Here is a 22,094-nt window from a genome sequence, read left to right on the forward strand (position 1 = left end):
TTTGTAAAGCCCTCCCTCTATGTTATCTTTGTGGGATGGCTCCATATAATCATTATTTCCTAATTAATCTGAGGTTATTGACAGTAAAAGTTTGGAAAGTGAGATAGTATATAATCACAACAGCCATGGCAACCGCTTCAATTACAACAGGGTTTACTGACAGTGTATTTATGTTCGCCCCTCTGAGGGACAGTGGGAGATGCTTTCATTTTCCCTGGTTATGCTCTGGGTTAACAGGGTCACACACAAGGAGCCAATTATGTGCAATGCTTCACAGAGAAATTCTACATTTTACCTTAAAGTATGGCAATCTGAGAAGAAAGCCACAGGTTTTAGAATTTTTTTAATTCTTTAACTTTTCATCACAATTCACCAACATTTGTAGAAAACCACCGTCCCATCATCAAACCACTTTCCTCTGCCGTTCTGAAATCAAAGACTGTTACTTAGAATCCTACATGGACTTCGAGACACTGTACTGGCGGGTACAGAATTATAACCATGGCTGTTAAACAGGTCCCTGCTGTACGTAAATTCACTGTTTTTCTTAAACAGAAAAGTAAACTTTCATCCAGCATGTCCAAGTGGTTCACAAACGAGAAAGCCTTTACTAATAAGTATTTCCCATCAATATTGTGAAAGGTTGACATTGGGGACAAGTATTCCATTCAGAGCATTCTCCTCGTTCCCTGTTTGAGAGAGAATGTTTTCCAGTCATCTAAGACCCTATTCTCCAGGTATTTCATCCTCTATAATAGCGGGCATTATCCGAAATGCGCGCAATCGCTTCCTAGCAAACCCAGATGCCGTTAGGTTAAACAAAATCCCCTCTCCAGCAAAAGGGGTTAACTAGATTTGTATTAATAGAGAAGCCAGGCTTTTAATATTCTGCAAATGTTAACAAAGAAAGATGATAATGTTGAGTTAATATGGGTTAAGCATAAAATGAAAATAAATTTTTCTGATTGTGAGGTGTTGACACTTTTTTGGCTAGGGCCCCCAGCCTGTTCCTGAAAGCTGTGTAATTACAGAAGGCTTTTCCCCTCCTTCCCCCTCCTGCGTCGAGCCTACCCACATTAGTAATGACCCCTTCACTGCTTCAAAAACCACTAATGGTCTTCAGCACGGGCAAGAAAAATGAACAGGATAAATTGGAATCCACACTCAGTAATTTGCATCCTATGAGGCTGCTCTGGCCACTCACACTCGTTCCTGGCCATCAATTGTTGCCTGTCAGGAGCTGTACTCTGCCACCATGACAAATACTCCTCCTAACACCCTGATTCGTCCAAACAATGTAATTGTCCTCTATTCTCCTTTTGGTAATGGAGATAATGAATGACTGCACAAACAGGTAGGATTGCTCATCACAGACGCTGGGGTGGCTTCGAACTGAAAAAGGCTCAGGGTACACATTTTTAATGGACTGAAAACACAGGTTCCGGCGAAAATGACACCGACGGCAACAGCAACAACAACAAAAACCCCCCAATCCTTCTTGTCCTGGTTTTCCCTGCCAGATTCAAGGGAGGAACATCTTTTGACTTTTTTTCCCTCGAAGGTTTTGAAAGCTTAGGTTTATAGGTTATTTGCCCAATGGAAATAAATTCTGCAAATAACCAACATGAAAAGAAGGACGCCTCATATGAGGGTCTAGCTCTGTGTTGGTACCATCGTCCGGGTGTGCTGTTTCTCTGTGCTGTTTCCTTTTGTGTGTGTTTAGTTTTGCTCACTGTTGTGATGCATTTAAAGATGGTTCTGACAAAATGTGTGTGTGTGTGTGTGTGTGTGTAAGAGAGAGAGAGAGAGAGAGAGAGAGAAGCAAAGATACATACATAGACACAGAAAAGATTTGGATGACATAAAGGGTTAGGATTTTAAGGAACTAGAAGAGCAGAAAGGTGATCTATGACTATATATTCTGAATGAATAATAATCACAAGAACCCTCTCCGGTGTTTTATTAGAAATTGAGTCAAATGACCACAAAATTACATAAACATTGTATTTTATCTTGGGAATCCCTATGCCGCATTGACATGAGGAAAGCAGTTGTAAATTCCACCCATAATCATTAAAAAAACTGGGACCTTACCAAAATTCACCTTGCACAGATGGCTTTTTTTTTTTTTTAATTAATAGGGAAGACCATAACAACTTTAACTTATTTAAATAGCAGCCTGTGGTTCTGAACATTCATGATGCTGTGCTCCTTTTACACATGAAGTGGGCTGTTTGTCTGAAGGTGCCCTGGCAGACGGCCACTCCATTCCCAAAATTCACAAAGGGATGGGGGTGCCATCAGCTTTCGGAGGAACGGGATTCGTGGCAATGTGTTTCGGATTAATTTATAAATATATGTGTATTTTGAAGGCCAAACTGTGGAACTAGAGAATTTCTACTACATGGTCTATCATATGCATTTTTCTACTTTATTAGAACAGACATCATATTGAAATAATAAACATGGGAAGCCTTCGCGTCTCCTTTGATGTATATTACTAAACGTCTGACTGGCTCAAATTTAAAATAAACTTTGGTCTGTTTGCACTTGAAAACTGGAAGTAGACCACAAGCAATAATTTGTTGTCAGTTTCCATATTCTTGGACTAAAGCTATAGTTTAGTCTATTCACCGTTGGGGGCCAACCCACCCTGGTCCAGTGGCCCAGAGGTGGCTCAACTTACTCATAGGAACACACAGGGTAACATAATAGCAATGATGACGATTCCCTTCGTCGAGAAAGAACCGGCAGAGGTCAAAGCCTTGCTCATGCCCACATAAATCTGAGGCCACCGTGGAACAGAAAAAGTGATCCACAAAGATCCTCTTATGTTGAATAACCAACAGAAAGTTGATGAGACGTGACTCAGTGTAGATAGAAAATATTTTTAATTGCCTTTTTAAAGACTCATTGGAAAGTAGGTATTATTTTATTCAAGATACTGACCTTGGGTGGGAAAAGGGGATCAAGTATGTGGTGATGGATGGAAGTTAGACTTTTGGTGGTGACTTTTGGCATGCTACAGTATATACAGATATCAAATTATAATATTGGATATCTGAAACATATATAACATTATTAATGATGTTACTTCGATTAAAATGAAAATACTGACCTTAGGCCTTCTTCTTTACCCCCACTCCACCCCTTTTGGGGGTAACTTGGTTTATCAAGTGCATGGAATTAGATCTACAATATCCTTAGAATACATCAGTGCAACCGTTTTTGGGTGAAACCACTTAATAATAATCTTCTTTTGTGATTGACCCCTCTCCAATGATGTCCAAAGTGGAACTGATTTTTGTAAACTTTTTTTATGTTGCAAAAACTTATGCTGACATTTAAAAATACTTCAAGTGATACTTTTAATCATATCAAGAATTAGAAGTACAAAATACATTTTAAAAGGTAGTATTGGGAAGGATAAAACATTAGAAATACCGTGTCTTTCTAGTATATCACAGTGAAATAAAATGTGAAAAGGTGTCCCCATATATTGCTGAGTAAAAAAAAGACAAGTTGTAGAACTTTATGTATTACCAATTCATAAAATAGATGAACAGATAAGCAAATAAATAAAATTTAACATACATATATCTATGATTGTAGTGCAAGAAAAAGATCTATAAAAACACACAGTGAATAATAGTTCATGTTGTATAGATAGGGGTGGAGTCTTTTCCTTTTTGTTTATATACCCATATCTTGTCTGCATGTGTATTGTTTTTAACAACTTTTCAAAAATCCAATATCAATTTTTATATTATAATTACTTTATTACAATTGTAGCTAATTTATACACTCCATAGTTTTTTTAAAGAAATAGTAATTTAACTTTTTTTGTACAATGAGATATTCTCTTTCACTGGATATTTTTTTAAAAGCAGGGTATCACTAGGATCAGTACTGCCTCTTTTTTTTAAATCCTCACCCGAGGACATTTTTGCATTTATCTTCAGACAGAGCGGGAGGGAGAGAGAGGGGAAGAGAGAGAGAGAAATATCGTAGTGAAAGGAAGACATCGAGTGGCTGCCACCCGCACAACCCCAACTGGGGCTGGGGACAAACTGCAACTGAGGTACGTGCCCTCAGCGCAGTGGATCTCAACCTTCCTAATGCCACGACCCTTTAATGCAGTTCCTCATGTTGTGGTGACCCCCAACCATAAAATTGTTGCTACTTTATAACTGTAATTTTGCTACTGTTATGTCTTAGGCGACTCCTGTGAAAGGGTCGTTTGGCTCCCAAAGGGGTCGCGACCCACAGGTTGAGAACCGCTGCAGTGGGAACCGAACCCGGGTTTTTCTGGTCTGCAGGCCAACACTCTAGCGGCTTAGCCAAACCAGCCAGGGCTCAGTGCTGCCTCCTAAGACACTTTTCCTACCCTATGAATCTGACTGACCTACTGGTCTATAAAGTTTGCTAGATAAGCTCTTTGAAGAGCAATGTACACTCTGTCAAATTACTTCTGTGGTGATGTAATATAATCATTAAGACAAATGACTAAGTAACTTGTTGGGCAGAATCTCAGTTTGAGTGAATACTTAGAAAATGAGCATTATAAGTACCTTTTCTTTTTCTTCACTTCCCTCCAAGATACCATATACAGTATTTTATTCAGTTAATCCAGGTGACCTTGATTTTGAAGATGCCACTTGGGTATGAAACCCTCTAAGCAATTTCCCTAAGATGGACAATGAAACCGCATTGGGCAAATCTTACTTATTGCGTTAGGACCATGCTTATGGAAAAGGGGTACAAAGAGATGTGCTGAGGACCCCGAATACATACGCACATATCTTTCTGGAATGTCAAATGTACTCAATAGTCATGAATTTAACACCTTTTTCTTATGTAAATAAAATTCCTAGGCTATGACTAGAATGGATACTACAAATGAAATTTGAAGAAAACAAGAAACATTAAGATATTTAAAACCCATCATATTCTCTTTGTTGGAGGTAGTCTCCTTTTCACTAAATTCCTATAGCAATTTACTTGGCATTTATAATTTTTAGCTTTTCATTATCATCTCATTTATATAGCTTGTCTTTTTAAAAAAATCCTCAGCCCAGGATATTTTTCCATTTATCTTCAGAAGATGGAGTGGGAGGGAGAGACAGAGAGAGAAAAACATGGATGTGAGAGAGACACATCGACTGGCTGCCTCCCACAAAACCCTGAGCAGAGCAAGGGACCGAACTGCAACAGAGGTACATGCCCTGGACCGAACTTGAACCCGTGACTCTTTGGTCCTTGGGCTGACGCTCTAACTGCTGGACCAAACCAGCCAAGGCTACATATCATGTCTTTAAGTGTAACTTCCTGAAGGTAAAGCCTTGTTTTCTATTTTATTTGTGTGTTGTTGTTTTTTTTAACTTTTGTGTTTCTCCCCTGCTCTGTCTCAGTGTCTCTAAGTATTTGTAGAAAGAATGGAGAAAAAATAGACCTAAGTTCTCATTCAAGCTTTGTCAGTAATTCTGTCAACTCTGCAAGGCCCAGTCCCTATAGGAGTGTAATTAAGAGATTAACAAAGCTATACATGGGTTATAAAATATCTCTGGAGATTATAACAATAACGTTTGTGATGGTTAATTCTGAATCTTGCTGACTCTTTCTCAGACACACACACAGACACACACACACACACAGACACACACACCCCCTTCTCAAGTTGTCTGAGCTTCTAATCACTCCTTGGACGCAGTCAAAACTCTTCGCTCTTCTACCACCAAGTTGACTTCCTGTTGTGCCTGAAGTACTTCTACATGAACTATGATGTGTCTCTTGCTTTGTGTTAGTATTTGTAAATCTCTGCATTTTCTAGGTTGTCTTACCTTTGCCTCTAGCTCCTGAGATCAGAACCCCCAAGTATTAGAGTCAAAAGATCTCTAGACAGAACCTTGGCCTGGGCCCTCATTTATATAGATGAGGAAACTAAGATTCACAAAGGTTAAGTAACATGCCAGGTTGTAGAAACAGGCAGTGGTGAGAGCTGAGAGCAACACCTGTTCTGACATTTATGGAGGACTTTCCCACTCTAACATGAGGTTCTTCACTGAAGTAGCATTTCCCTTTTCTTTTGGTAATAGCACCCTGATTGTATTTTGGGGGTATGCTCGGGGGTGGCCAAGTGACCCAGGCATAGCCAATCAACACGGTTAATCATTATAGCTACACTGAAGCTGGAACCCAAGTTTGGTTAATGGGAGTCAGTGGGAGTGTCAGTCCAAGGGGTTATGAAGCCAGTAGAACTGTTGCCTGGAGTTTGCTGATGGCTACTGTTGCCGCCTGGTTGAGGGTGAAGCCCAGGCAAAGGAAAGCTCAGCCAGTAGATATAAACAATAGATCCGTGATGTCATTTCTGCACTTGGACCCAGCTTTACCTAAAATCAGTTACTTGAGCCAATAAATTAGTCCTAATACACGTGGGCACGATTTAGGTTATCTGGAATTTTTTCAGTTTACTCCCTTTCTGCCTCCAACTAAAAATAATTGTTTGTTGTTGTTATTATTATTATTATTATTATTATTATTATGATGAAGAAGTAGTAGTAGTAGAGGAGGAGGAGGAAAAGAAGCCAAAACAAAATGAACCATTTTGCTTTAATCTATACCTACAGACTCCAATCAAACATGGCAAAAATCTTGAGACTTTGGGATTAAAAAAATTTTTTTTATTGGAGTTGTGATCTCAATAGATTAAAAAACCACCTCACTTGGAAGACAGAGGTTTATAAGCATGCGACGTATATGGGCTGTGAAAATTTCGTGTCTAAATTAGAAAAGCAAAATATAAGGTAGTTTTTATAATGTTTCTTAAAATGACCATCGTGAGAGTTAATTTCAGTACCTTTCTTGTGTGAGGTTAAAACTCTTGAGGGAGCTGAATGTAAGTTAACTAACCAAAATATCTGAGAAACACACTTACACTGAAAAACCTTCCAGAAACAAAGCTATGAAGTGCAAAATGACACAAAAACTGTTGCGATCATCTGACTAATTTAGGGTGATTTGCTTTCAGTAAAAGTCTCCACTGCTGATGACATCAAATATCAGGTGATCATGACATCCTCTTCCATTTCCATGACTCAGGCATGTCCACTGTAGCCAGTCCAAACACCGGAACCAGTGGCAAGTCCTCCCCCGCCAGGAGCAGTCACCCCCCCGCCTGCAAATCCCACCGTGTTTTCTCTCCTCCCCACTTGTGCTTCCATTCACTCCGCCTAGTCTTTATGTGTATATGTGCATGCATGTTATAACCCGCCATGGACTGGAAGTCATTCGAGGGCGAAGTTGAAGACCTGAACTTTGAACTCTCCATAGCACTTCACACAGCGCTTCTTCTGTATGAGGCGCTCAGTAATACTTGCTCGTGACTGTATTGTTTCTGAAGTCGATAGTTTTCTCAGAGAAAGAACTGATGGTGCCTTGTATATGATGCTCAAACACCCAGATAAAAATGGAAAAATTCAGGCAGTCGTTTAACTGTTTTCCCGACACAATATTTGGATATGTGGAAACATCTACTGGATTTTTCACTTTTCCTCCAGATGTTTGGTGTCATGAAAACCCAGATTTCAGATTCAAATTAGGTTTTTTTTTTTTTTTTTAATGCCAGATGTATATTTGAGAGGAAGAAAATGTGGCTATTTCAGGAAATTCATTTCCATTTGAGTTCACATGGAAGTAAATGGATGGAATTATAACAATCCCATCTTTTAAAATCAGAAAACGTTTGAGAGGTTTAAATAATTGCCAGATCCCAGGAGGTCAGCGTGTTCGGTTGATATTTAGCGTCGCGGCAGGAAGGCCTCATGAAGAAGAGCAAAGAGAAACACACACCTTTGCAGATAAGCTGAAGGACTACTGAATGAGCCTGATGGATTACTGCACAGAGATTTTTAAAGACAGTTATTACATTTATTATTATCAAGATACAGATAAAATAGAAAAATGGAGGAGGAATTTTTATAAAGCCAAAGTTAATGCTGCAAGGAAAAAACTAAGTATCTTAGGACTAAGGAGAAACATCGGTTTGCATCTGCAAGGAGAAATGCTATGTGTACATATTCTACAGGTGCAGAGGGGGTTTGTATGGGCAGGAGTGATAAATTAAGTGATGGTCTGATACATTAACACTCATTCTACTTCTAAATTTCCAAAAGTACAAAAAAAAAATTTATTACAAAAGCACATTAGAGCCCAGCCGGTGTGGCTCAGTGGTTGAGTGTCAACCCACGCACCAAGAGGTCACCGGTTTGATTCCTGGTCAGGGCACATGCCCCGGTTGTGGGCCTGATCCCCAGTGGGGGGTATGCAGGAGGCGACCAAAGTTCTCTCTCACCCTCCTCTCTCTCTAAAATCAATAAAGAAAAATTTTGTTTTTCAAAAGCACATTAGAAAACTCTTGCAGGAAAGCATCAGACTTTTAAGCACAACAAACATACAGTAGTCTCACCGCCAAGGTTTCAGTTACCATGGTCCATCGCGATGCGAAAATTATAAACAAAAAATTCCAGGAATAACAAATTCACAAGTTTAAATTGCACGTCATTCAGAGTATCTCACTTCATCTCATCACAGAGACGCGGTATCATCTCACATTATCCAAGAAGAACAGTGAGTACGTATCGTACAATGAGATATTGTGAGAGAGACGACATTCCCATAAGTTTCACTACAGCATATTGTTATCATTGTCCTATTTTATTATTAGTTATTATTGTTAATCTCTTCGTGTGCCTAATTTATAAGTTGAACTTAATGAAAACATGTAAGTACCGGAGAACACACGGCACATGTAGGGTTCGGTACTACCTGCAGTTGCAGGTGTCCACTGGGGACCTTGGAACATATCCCCTGCAGATGAGGGGGGACCAGTATAATTATTGCAATTATTATCCTATCGACTAAGACTTTAAAGCTGAGCAAACTCTTATTTTGAAAATAATAAAAATATATTCCTAAGGCTAGAGAAAGATAATTTTATTTAACATTTGTTAGGACGCTCCCATGAGCTGCTCAGCCACGCGTGCTGTGCCGCCTACGTGGCTAATGGGCAATCTTACCAAATGAGCCAAAGGCCACAAATAAGGCCTTGACTCATTTAACAATCATTTCCCATTTCCACACTGTGACCAGATTAATATTTTATGGGGCCACTCGGTTCTACAACCAGGCCACTTTTCCAAAAAACTGAATTCTGTGCTTATTTATTTTATGGGTCATTTGTTGAAATAGATTTCAAAACAGGTTTAAGCTATTTAGATTTTTCAGTGAATTGCAGAAGAAGAACTCAGACTCCGAGTTTTAGAACTAGAAAGGACGTTAGAGGTCATCTCATTCAAACTTTCTCACTTGATGTCTCACGGAGCCCAGGCCAACTGAGAGGGTGTGGCTTGCTCAGCTTGCACAGACTGAATTGGCTTCCTCCCTTTTTAAGGTGATTTTCCCAACCAGAAGAAATTTCACACATATAATCTCAAAGAACACTTTTTATGGAACATTTTATTTCTACCTAGGAATCAGAGATACCAATAGCCAGATTTTATCTTGTAAAAGTAACTTAATATCCATATCCTATATGTTTCCATGTCACCCTATTATTCTCCCCATCTGCCATGCTACATTGCAAATACATTGCATATCTATCTCTCTGCTTAGATTCTATGCTCCTCGAGAGCAGAGACTGGCTACCCACGTTTTATTTCCAGAATTTAGTTCACTACCAGGCGTGCAAGAAGTATCAATAAATGCATGTTGAATTAATCAAGTTTAAGAATGCAAACAAGTGAATTCTTTGCATCTTAAAAATACTATTTTTGAAATGAAAGAAAGGGAAGTTGGTTGAGGTGAAAGCTAGATAGCAAATGAGAAGAGAGGTTTAAAAGGAAGGAGACACTCAAAGAGGCAGATAATACCAACCCCTTACCCACGTCAAACACAAAACTGAAAAGCAGGCATTATTTAAAACAAGAGTAAAACTTCATATGTAGAAAACTCAGTAGAAATTGGCAAATTCAGATGGTGACACTAAGAAACTGTGGAAAAGAAATAAGTGCACAAAACTTGCTATTAATATTTAATTTCTCCCTGTTAAAAAGGCTAAGGGGTTGCTTTAAAACAAGGACCTGAAGGATGTGGTAGAGAGTTATATAATGTCTAGACAACTAAGATACTTGTATCTAATCTTATGACAACAATCCTATTTAATAGGTTCAGACACAGTGCCATATGAGACTGAGTTCGAAGGAAATGGGGATTAGCAATTAGTCCATTACAACATTTATTTAATAACATTAAAAAAAGCACATCTGGGTAAGAAAATGTGAGGTAGATACTAAAAAATTGTTAAGCAAGTTTATAAGCTATAATGATTAATTCCAGTATGTTCAGTCACTTTTATTTGCATGAATTATGCTTTAAATAATTTTGTCTGATTTACTTTAAGAATATACTGAAAGTCCAACTTGACGAAAAAACTGACTTGGATTTAAAGAGGACAGGGTTGTTTAAAGAAACTGAAGGTTATCTTTTTTTTTTTTTCTCCCTAAAAGGTTATCATCTCTAGAGTAAGCAATGAAAATGTTGTGGATATTATCTTCTTTGCTCATCTCAGAGTACAGGATAAGAGCATGGGTTAATGATAAGTAAAAAGTCATAAAAATAAGAAGGAAGTAGCTGTAAACTAATGACTGCTTGTGATGGGCAGCAGTGGTTGGAAGAGAACCTTCATAGTGACCATTTCTCGCAGAGCATTCTGAAGGTTTCAATCAGGATGGCTATAATGAAATGGAACTCCTTAACGTGGGAGTTCATTCCTTTATTTCACAGTTCCAAGAGGAGAACACCAAGGTGTAAAGTGCTAGCAGGAGGAGCTGGGTTTAGAGGTTACAAACCGGCTCTTTTTCTAATACACACGGGGCTTCTGTTTGCATATAAGTGAGCAATAGATATAGCTATATACTTAGATGTATGCTCTAAGAAATGGAGGGTGTGCTGAAAAACTTTTTTTTCCCCTGTTTAAGTATAGTTCCATAGTCTTAAAATGCTTTGGGATGTATCTGATATATTTCGAAGTTTAAACCATCATTTATTATTTTTTACATTTAAATTTTGATTTCATTTTTTAAAATAAATTTATTTTTTTCCATCACCATTTATCCCCTTCCGCCTTCACCCCACCATCACCACATTGTTGCCCATGTCCTGAGTTCTCTCTCTTTTTGGCTCAATCTCCCTATCCCCTCCAAAGCCCCCAGGCCCACCACAGCTGCCTGCCTGCTCACTATCTATGAGTCTGATTTTTAAAAATACGGGAGAAAGACCATTATCAGTCTGTCTACAAACCATGAAAAAGTATGGCAAAGATATTACCCAAGTGTTTACCTTAGTTACACACTGTACCAGTAAATAAAGCGTCCAACTGATACCGTAACAATAAAGAAAAACCTCTTAACTGGACCATCAAAAAAGGTCAGTTAGCAGTATTTATTTTGGAATTCCCCACAGTTTTATCTTATCAATTTGTTTTTCCTTCCCTTTTCTAGAGCAGGCAGGCTAGTGAAAGTTAGCTAACCAAGATGGGGACAGAGAGGCACTGCTGTACATTTATCTCTTTGTACATAGAATGGCCCTGTTACTGTTCTACCTGAGCTTTAGAATGCAAATACTTTAAATATAGAGCGTTTCCACACAGATGAAAAAAATCACTCTGTGAGGTTCCAATTCTATTAAGCGCAAATCACCTCATTAACAAGGAGAATACCTTCGAAATGTTTTTTTTAACATACCTATGAATAGGTATGTTTTTTCTGGAAATTAAGTATATAAGATTATAAACTATCTAATCCATGTCATAACCAAACAAAATGAAAAATATATATATATATATGGACATATAAATATATGTTTTCATGACTGGGTATCTATTGACTAAACATTCATTCATTAAATATGAAAGTGATTAAATATTGAAATATCAAATCATTTTATTGCATTTAACCTTTTCATAATTAAATGCTATGCTGAGTTAATCCAAGTAAATTAGAAAACTATGAACTAAAAGAAAATATGTACACAAAAATTAAAGGTTTCATGGCAAAACAATAAGGATATATGTTAATGCATGTTCATAACTTACTTATATGTTAGTATCTGGCTATTTTCTTCCCAAATTGGATAGCAAATCAGAAAATATTGATATAAGGCTCCCCTTGGCTTGGACAGCCGTGGTGACCTCAGCAGAAAGTGCTCTAATTACCTCTCTACTATGTTTGCATGTGATTCTCAAACTGGATAAAAGAGAAATAATAAATAATAAATTAAAAATATAACTGAAATTACTGCACTGGTCATTTTTTTTAACCCATTAAGTGGTAAGATTTTATAGAAAGTAATAGCTACCTCTTATTCCTCTTGATATTAGAAATTGGTAATATATCTTTACATACAAAGAATTAATCCTGTTTTTGCATGAAAATATTTCTTACAAGGATTTAAGAAGCTCTGAAAATGGTGTCTCCACAGAAACTGCATTTTTTCCCCTTTATTGAATTTTAGATAGAAAGGAAGTGAGAAGGAGAGAGAGAGAGAGAGAGAGAAACATCAATTAGAGAGAACACTGATTGGCTGTCTCCTGCAGGCCCACAACCTGGGCATGTGTCCCGACTGGAAATCAAACTGGTGACCTCTTGGTGCATAGGTCAATGCTCAAACACTGAGCCACACTGGCTGGACAGAAACTGGAATTTAAAAGGACAATCCTTAATGTAGCTGAGGTCACCTGGTAGAAACCAGTATGGCCAGCAATTGGTTTATTAGTTGGGCATCCATTCTGACTGTTGGAGACTGTTAAATCATTTGGCTATCACTTGTGGCTTTTCTATAATGGGCAGAGACCTCTAACATTTTTGATACCTGCCTGATATGTTATATCTGTGGCAGATGAACTTAAGTTTGACCCATATTCCACCATAATATAAACAAGTGGTGAGTTGACCAGTTGACCATAGAGAATGCCAAGTTTTTTATCTGTTGAAAGTCTGAAGGTAGCTTCACTACTTGCATGTTATTAACTGAACCATATGCATTATTTAATTATTTAAATAATTTAAAGACTCTTATTTGAGTAATTAGAAATATACCCTCATGCAACATAAGCTGAGTGGGTTTAGTTTTCTAAGAAGTTAGCAAAACACTTAAGGATTGCCACATGGCAAGCAATAAGCCACAAATGGCCTTTATATTCTAGCAGAAAATCATTAAGTAAATTCAAGGTATTATTCATATGTATACACCATAAAAGTATTGATTATGCTTGGTCTACATAAGGATATTTTCTTAGGAAAGGTTAGAGAGATCAGTTTTTAACAAGAGGTAAATGGGAAGAACCAAAAAAATATCTCAAAGAGGTCAAAAGTGTGTATACAAATCACCATCCAACTCATAACTCTTATTCCCCATATAAGACCATGACTTGGGTTTGAGCATACTAGAGGAAACTAGACAACTATCCTCCTTCGGACAGTCCCAACCGACAATCAGTGTCCACTCAGTGTCACATCTGACCTGGCGGAAACTAAAGGGAACATTTTTTCGGCTCAGGTAGTTGAAAATTTTAAGTTTTCATGCAGGTGTACAATACAAGAAGGAGAGTCAGAAAGAAATGTGTACACACCTACTTCATAAGGTCTTCATTTTTTTTCTAACCTAACCAGACAACTTTGAAATCGCCTGGGAATATACTGTCAAATAAGGAATAAATAAGTGTATGTGCATTTTTATCATTGTGATATCTGTTCAATCTTATAAACATTGATGAATAGCTGCGAGGTCCTGGGCTGGTATTTACTAAGCGAGGTGTCTGGAGCAGTGGACAATCAGGGACAAGGAGATTGGTATTTCGACATTTGACTGGTTATGCTCTGTTTTCTTCCTTAGGCTTCTGAACACATTCTCCCTTTTTATTTTAAATGAATGGAATGCCAAAGATGCGATAGAACCTAGCAGCACCCTCTGGAGACACTACTTTCTTTAACTTCTTGGACATTTAGGAATACAATTCATAGTAAGTCTAAATATTCTCATTTGAATTACTAAGGGAATTTGCTATTTGCTAAAGCGAGTTCTCTCACAAGATAAACGATGTTCTCGCAAAGCAATTAATACCCCAGTGGACTAATGCTCTGTAATTTTTCAATGAACAAATTTAGATGTTCACAAGAGATGTCAAGTGAAACATTCTGATGGACTTATTAACAAGCACTTGAGTTTTCATGTCTGCGTTTTGTTCACCGCTGCCCGCCCAGCTTCTAGAAAAGGGCTCGGGAGAGCAGTATAAGCTCAAGAAATATTTGGTCAACGAATGCAGGAATGCGTATTTCCCGATGCCTGGCCTGAGGCTGAAGCATGGAGTCTCTCGTGGCAAGTGCGCGAGGGAGGCAGGAGAAACGTCGGCGTCTAGGCCTCACCTTCTCCCGTTAGTCGTTAGAACCACCGAGGTGGGAGGAGCCTAACGGCAAGGGGACGGCAAGTTTCTCCAGGTCACAGATTTAAAAGCATACCCTCTATCAGTGCATTGACACTATTGAAAAATCTGAAGTGTTTTTTCCCCCACAACAAAGTATATATTTCTTGGGCCATACTGACTAAGCTACGTAAAGGGGAAGCCCCGTAGAAAGCCCCACAGCACTTGTAACAATAGTCTAGGCAGATGTACATGACTGTCACACAAAGGCAGTAACACTTTCCATGATTTCATACCCTAGTGGATGGACATTTGAATGTAAAGTGTAGATGCCTCTTGGAAACACTTAACTGACTCAGGAAACACATGTGCTATGGTGCCATCAGGTCACCCCTCAGGTGGAGCCCTGGGAAAGTTTTTGGAAAATAATGGTAGAAATAGGTTGAAAGGAGAGAGCGCGCGCACATAAATCCATTAGCGATTGCATTTATAGCTCTTTCCATCTGTCCTTTTTAAAGCATTTTTCTAATATTAGCTGCTCAAGTTCTAAGTGCCCATGGCTCGGATCCATTGTCTCATCTCACTTGATAAAGGTAAAGAAGGGAACGCAGGAAGCGTAAGTGATTTATCGCTTGTTTATGATCCAAGCAGAATCAAAGGCAAGAAAGGCCAATTGAAAGAAAGAACGAATCCCGTGATGTTGGCAAGATTTGATCAATGATATGAAGTCTACAGATGCCATCAAAACCACGCAACACAATGGATTTCCACGGTATTTGTTTTAGTTTCACCTAAGCAGAACGGTTTTTAGTCGGACTATACGCATTCCTCTCTGTCTCTCCGGAATGTGGCATTACAGTGCCCGCTCAGGCTATGACAGATAAATCGCCTACATCATTTCACAGACTTGTCTGAAGATATTAATAGCCATAATTTTAGGATGAGTATGACAGTCCTAAATAGTCCCACCATTAGGTCACTTACTTTAAATACACATGTGCCTCCCACTAGAACGTAAGCTCCTTGAGGGCAGGGAATTGAAAGAAACAAAGAGAAAATTTTCACTAAGTAAATATTGTCTCTACTCAGGCTATGCTTGTGTTTGTACAAGACAGTTAGAAATCTGGAAGCTTCTGGTGGCTAATGTCTGCAACACACTGTGATAATGACTAAGAGACTAGTTATTCAAGTGAGAAAAAGGTTTGGCAAGTCCAAGGAAAAAGGAGCTCCTGGTATTCATGCAGCAAAATTAAAAACAACAACAACGACAAAAAAAAAACAAAAAAAAACCACACACACACACACAAAACCATAAAGAAATTCAGGCCATATTTCATGAGGGGAAGAAAAACCTAAAAACATTTAAGAGAAAAAACCCATCTATACAAATTAGAATAAAATATGCACAAATCTCTGGAGAAACTCTATTATATCACAATTAATGCAAAGACTGCCATCACGCCAGGCTGATTTCAATAGATTCCAAGTTTTGAGCAGTTCCTAGACTATCCAAGTGGGAATTTGGCCAGGATTCTGGGGTTAATAATTCATTTTGAGAGAGGCTAATTCTTTGGGAGGCAGCCCACTCTGCAGGAGGAAACATTTGGCCCATGTGAGCAAATTTGCTCTTCAAGATCACCCTCTATTAGCTCCACAAGATGCCTTTTTGTTGGGGGGGGGGGTCAGTTTACTTTTTCATTCATATAGAATTATTTATCATGTTTTCAATAAATGTATTTTAATATGAGAGAAATGGCTCAAGCATATACACTGAATATTTGGATTCTTAAAGAATAATTTTTACACCAACTTTTAATTACCGTGATCTGAGTACAGTGTCGTCGGAAGAGCACTGTGGCAACATGTATGAGCTCTGGAACCAGACTGGCTTTTCATAGCTCCACGATTCGTGACTGCGGGGCTCTGGAGGGGCTACTGAATCACCCCAGGACTCAGGCTCTTCACTCATAAAATAGGAAAATTAATGGTGCCTACCTCATAAGGGTCTTACGAGGTTTAAGTGAGTCTACTAATTAATTGAACAGACAGTTACTGAGTGCCAGGAATTGTTACAGGCACTGGAAACACAGCAGTAAATGGAAGAGACACTCCTGACCTCATGAAATGTATGTTCTAATAGGGGATATAGGAGATTATATATATATATATATATAGTTAGATAGATAGATATAGATAGATATAGATATAAATATATAGATATAGATATATATAAGTTTTATAAAGAAAGACTTCCTTAAGGCCACCTCCATACAGAGAAAGTGTGACTGGGGATGCTGGTGTGTGCCATATAATAATTAAGCACATAACACACAGTTGCTACTTATTTATTCATATAAAGTAATATAGCCACAAATCGAATTCCTTCACTGTTTCCATTTCTCTGCCACACAGTTGGAGTTTCCCAATCAAGCTGGTCATCCTCACATAGCTGATTCCTGATACTTGAACACATTTGAAATGCTCATCGGTATCATCAGTGTTCCTAAATAGAAATGTTTTCTGTGATGCATGGTTATCCTGCATCTTATTTGTCTGTTAAGGGGTCTTAAAAGTAATGGGTTCTTTAAAGTCATTCCGGTTAAATAAGGTGAGAGACCGTGCAGACAGAATCTTTACGGGGCATGCGTAAGGGGGAGATGATTAGTAGGGTATCCTTTATGTTCCCCCAGGAACACCAGGATTTGGGTGCTCCTTCACACTGAGCCAATTTGGAAGAAAATCTTTCATTGGTCTTTATGTCTCTAAAACTGATTACAATTCAGCCCCAGCCGTCACCAGGGGCACCCATACAAGATACCACGCGGACCACCCACAGCCTTCTCAGCACGCGCTGGGCTCCACGGCACCAATAAAACAGAGTCTGGCCTGCACTCGAAGGCCTTTCACAACCTGGCCCCGACTGATCTTCCCAAACTGATACCTCTCTGCTCTACAGCACGCGTGTAAGAGCCGAACCAAACCACACTGGCTTCTTGTATCCAGTGTCTTCTTGTATCACTGCCATTGAAACTCTTTCCCTCTTGCACATATTTCAAATGCCTACCCTTATTTTGGGCTCTCCTCCCATTTTATACCTATGGAAACCTTTGTACCCCTCTTCCCTAACTACTGGGCACGACCATGTGACTAGTTCTAGACAAATGACTATGATAAAAGAGACTGTGCCATTGGGGGCCTGAAGAATTCACTTGACGATGTGAACCCCCCAGGTGGAGGCCTCCCCCTTGCTGCTGCAACTATGGGGGGTACTTGCTGAGACAGAAGTGCCACCAATCTGACATGGAGGCCGGCTGCCTTAGACAGTAGTGTGAACTCATCATCAACTTTGTGTGCCCAAGAAATCACCTCTTATTACGAGAAGCCACTGAGATTTTTGTACTAGTTGTTGAAGTGGCATAACGTAGCCAATTCTGATTGAAAGACCATTCTTCAAGAACTTCTTTGATCATGCCCTTTAAGGGATTCTTCCTCTTTTCCTAAAAAAAAAATTTTTCTAATGCTGATAAATAATTGCTTTGTGGGAAGAATCAGCTGTATTGAAAAGGATCCTTGATAAGCTTGAGGGCTGGGAAATGGGGGGCTGAAATAGATCTCCCAGGCTTGGCTTCTAGTGGCAGCCAAGTGTCTTGTCAAAACCGGCAGCTATTCAGCCTAATAAAGGGCTGACAAGCTGTGTGGAGAGCTGCCCCGGAGAAGAGATGGAGCGATAAGTCGGGTTAAGAGGGGGTACTTGGGGATGAGATGGGTATAAAGGGAATTTTTCAAGTGACATGTGTGCTGTGTGATGTGACACCTCCCCATGTCACTACGAATCTTCACTAAAACTAGAGAATTCAAAAGCTCCTTATATGGTTGAACTTTTTGAGGAAGCCAATGACGTGGCTGAGTTGTGCATCAAGTTTGTGTAGGTTGAAAACAAATTCCTGTGTGTGGTCAAAGGAATCAGCTGCTCTCTGGGTCATACTTCATTTATATACTAGGAGAGAGCAAGTAGGAGAGAGCACACGGTACCTAGCATTATAGGTGCTGGGGGCCCTGTCTCTGCAACAGGAAAGTAAGGTCCTCAGTGGGAGGAACCACATCTCACACATCTCTTTATTCTCATGAGCTGGGCGCAGAACTCTGTAGTGGAGGATCCCATTGAAAATGCATCAGTTGACTAGATGGCAGATCAAAACCAGGTCTCTTCATTCTGTTTTCCCATAATGAAAAGTAAACTGGCCCTAACTTTTATTTCGTTTTTATCATTTGCTAGAGGCATTTTAAGAATATTCCATAATATTCTAGTCATTTTGGTTTGTAAAGGTAGCAAATTCTTCAACTCCTCATCAGCACAACCTTGCTAATTAGACCCTGTTGCATTTCTTCCCTTAGTCTGCACTCTTGACTGCATTTAATTATCTGAATTTTCTCAGTGGGGAGAGGGAGCTTCCACAAAGGGTGAGAATTGGGAGGAAATGTAGATAAAAATGAATTTCACTATCTCACTTCCAGTTTATCTTCTCTGTCATCAACATTAAAGTCTTGTTTTTGTCTCTTCAGAAAACCACATGACATTTGAGAATCTTCTCCTCTACTGAACAAATTTCAGAACCATCTGGAACACCTTCCTCCCTTCCTTCTCTCCACGTCCCTGATCGTCCATCCTTTTTTTTTTTCAGATATGAAAGTGCTTTTGCCTTATTTGACTTCCTCTTCTTATGTGTTGGAACTCTTATATTTCATCTGAATTCTTTGGTCATGTGCAGGTATCATGTTCATGAACACAAACTCACGCACACACAGGGTAGTTTGAAATGTACACTTTGAGATAAACTCTCTGTGGTATACGCTGAAATTAAGAATCAATTTTTCTGCCTTCTAATTTCAAATATTAATGAGAAGTAAAAAGGCAAAGGTAATCACACCAGTGCTCACACACACACACAGCTATTTTTAAATTAGGTTTGTCTGCTCTCAGTCGGAAAGACTTGTGCCTGCAAAAGGAGTGACTTAAACTCATACCTATAATCTCGGAAGATCTCATCATGAAAACAGTGTAAACTTCAGCATTTTATGATATAATAATACTTGAGAAAAAATATTTGTCTTTTTTGCCCTATTTTGCAAAAAAAAAAAAAAAAAAAGTATACATAAAAGAAAATGATGCATGGCCCTCTTCAACTATTTCTTTTCCTTGTCATAGCTGATGGATTTCAGTATATTGACACAGACTCTATAATAATAACTAACACATATACCCAGTTTACAAAAAATAACTCCTGGTTAAAATCCTTAACATAGTCTAGTTTCATTTCGAAGTGTGCACATTGGAAGGTGTGTGCTCTCTCGCTCACGCACAGTCCATCCTCAGTGCAGTCGGTCAGAGATGCTCACAATCTGGAAAACGTGGATTTCAATACTGCCCTTTGCTCTGCAGATGAGTGGAAGTGTCCACCTTAGTGTCCCCCACATAGCACAAGGAGAGTGATTCCTCATCCAGACAAGGAGCTTCTGACATTTGTCTTTACTACCCCGTCATAAATTCATAAAGAGATGTCTGCTGTAACCAGTTGGCAAGTTCACTGCATAAACTTCAACACCAATTTAATGACTTTGTACACATCATAAAGTAGAGGATCTTTATACAAAGAAATCAGATACATCAAACAGGAGCTGAGGCTTCGGGAAACAAAGCAATTAAAGCTCCGAGTCAAGGTGACTGTGGGAAGCACTGCATCCCATTAGAGCAGATAATAGAAAACGTGTTACTGCAACTCCAGGATGTGTAATTAAATTAATTAGTAATATTAAGTGTGTTTAAAGCAACATCTTGTCAAAAAGATAAATAGATAAGGAGTATGCAAAAGTTTTAATTTTCCCATTTTGTGTGTTCGAGGAATAGGCAAAACCAAACCAAACAAACACACAATCACACAAAACCTTCAAACTTCCTGAGAAGTTGATAAAAACAAAATAGGGAGAAGATGTAAAATTGATGTACTTGCCGCTGGCTGGTAATAGAAACAGGAACAGTCAGAGCAGCAGAGCCTGTCTGGCCGGATTTCACGTCCTAGAGCAAACCGAAAGGTCTGGGTGCCCGCCCATTCCCTCCACACCGCAAAGCCAGGAGCAAGTACCTCGAAGGCTCCTTGTTTTCTCAGCAAGTATTTGCAGTCAGTCCCTAAGAAATGGCTTAAGCGTCGCCTAACACAAATTTCAAAATTACATAAAAGAATCCCAAGGAGATTTTTGCTGAATAAAAATTAGATGGTTTTAATATGCCAAAGCGTCTCACCAGCTGAAAGCTAGGAGCTCCATTTGGCCATAAGCAAGTGTCCTGGAACTTCTGAGATTCTGGGGCCCCGTGCAGCCCCGTAGGACTTCTCTGCCTTATTGCACAGGAAAGATCGGCCTGTTCCAGCGAAAGCGAGACTTCCATTTATTCATCTCAAAAGCAATAAGATCTTAGAATGGAGCCTCCATAACACAAAATGCTTTTAAGTTCTCCCTGAGGGGAGCACAATATACACAATTTATGTAAAAAGAAGAAAAATGAAAGCTAAGTATTCCAGTTAAGGGTCAGAAATCAATATTTCTTTAACAGCCTAGGCAACATGCATTACTCTTAATACAAATACTTAGGAGACTTTACATTCTCCATAAAGGAGGATTTTCACATAATTGGGGTTGAAAGTGGCAGAATGCGCTCGCCCAACTTAGTTTCAATTGCTGAAAAATAAAAAAGAATATATTTGGACAGAATTTATCTGATCCTGTCATCCTTGGTTAAAACTTGTTACCTGAATGTCTTAAATGCGGGGCAACAAGTGTTAAATTTTAATATACCTCAACAAAATATGATAAAGACACTGCAATATCAATAGGAAAACCTTGTAGAAACAGGGGGAAAAATCTGAACATAAAACCAATTGTATCAAGATAATAAAAATATGTTTTGTTTTTTTTCAGGTGGCAGATATTATTCACGATATTTTATTCTGTAGTCAATTCAAAGTTTTTAAAAAGAAAAACTGTGTTCATTTCAGTAGCATGAAAAAGTGATGGTAAGATCTAGTAAGGTAGACAAGGGACCGAGATAAAAAGCATAACTAAAAGGACTAAGTTTAAAAAGAATGATGTACCCTAACTATTTTCTGAGTATTAACTTTGGCCCTTCTCCAATCTACTCTCCATACTGGAGTCAGAATGATCACTGCAAAGCACTGATTTAATCTTGTCAGTCTACTACTTGACAAGCTTCAATGGCTTTCCATTTGCTTTCAGGCTAAAGATCAAATGGTTATGACAGCCCTCAAGGCAATAGATGATCTGGGTGGAAGCCTCCAGAGTCATGTTGCTCTATTATCCTATTGCTGTTTCCCCTCCATCCACACCACCCTCCCATTTCCACAACTCTATCATGCTTCCTCCTGCCACAGGACCTTTACACATGCTGTGTCTGGCTTCTTCCCTTGGATTCTATCCCTCATCCAATGCCCACATCCTTCTGCTTCAGATCTGAAGTTAATCGATGCTGACCTTCCCTATTCATATACACTCAAAAAACACCCTTTGTTTCTCTATCAGGTACTTACTCTGCCAGTCCTTTTATCAGGTT

The 22,094-nt window shown here is 38.9% G+C and overlaps 1 protein-coding gene across 10 annotated transcripts in view; it reads right to left on the minus strand.

The window, feature by feature from the left end:
* The window catches only part of MEIS2 (Meis homeobox 2), a 207,189-nt gene that overhangs the window by 59,683 nt on the left and 125,412 nt on the right, over nucleotides 1–22,094 (minus strand). The window lies entirely within an intron of this gene.

The sequence above is a fragment of the Molossus molossus genome, unplaced genomic scaffold (assembly GCF_014108415.1).
Source record: "Molossus molossus isolate mMolMol1 unplaced genomic scaffold, mMolMol1.p scaffold_m16_p_1, whole genome shotgun sequence".
Taxonomy (NCBI): Eukaryota; Metazoa; Chordata; class Mammalia; order Chiroptera; family Molossidae; genus Molossus; species Molossus molossus.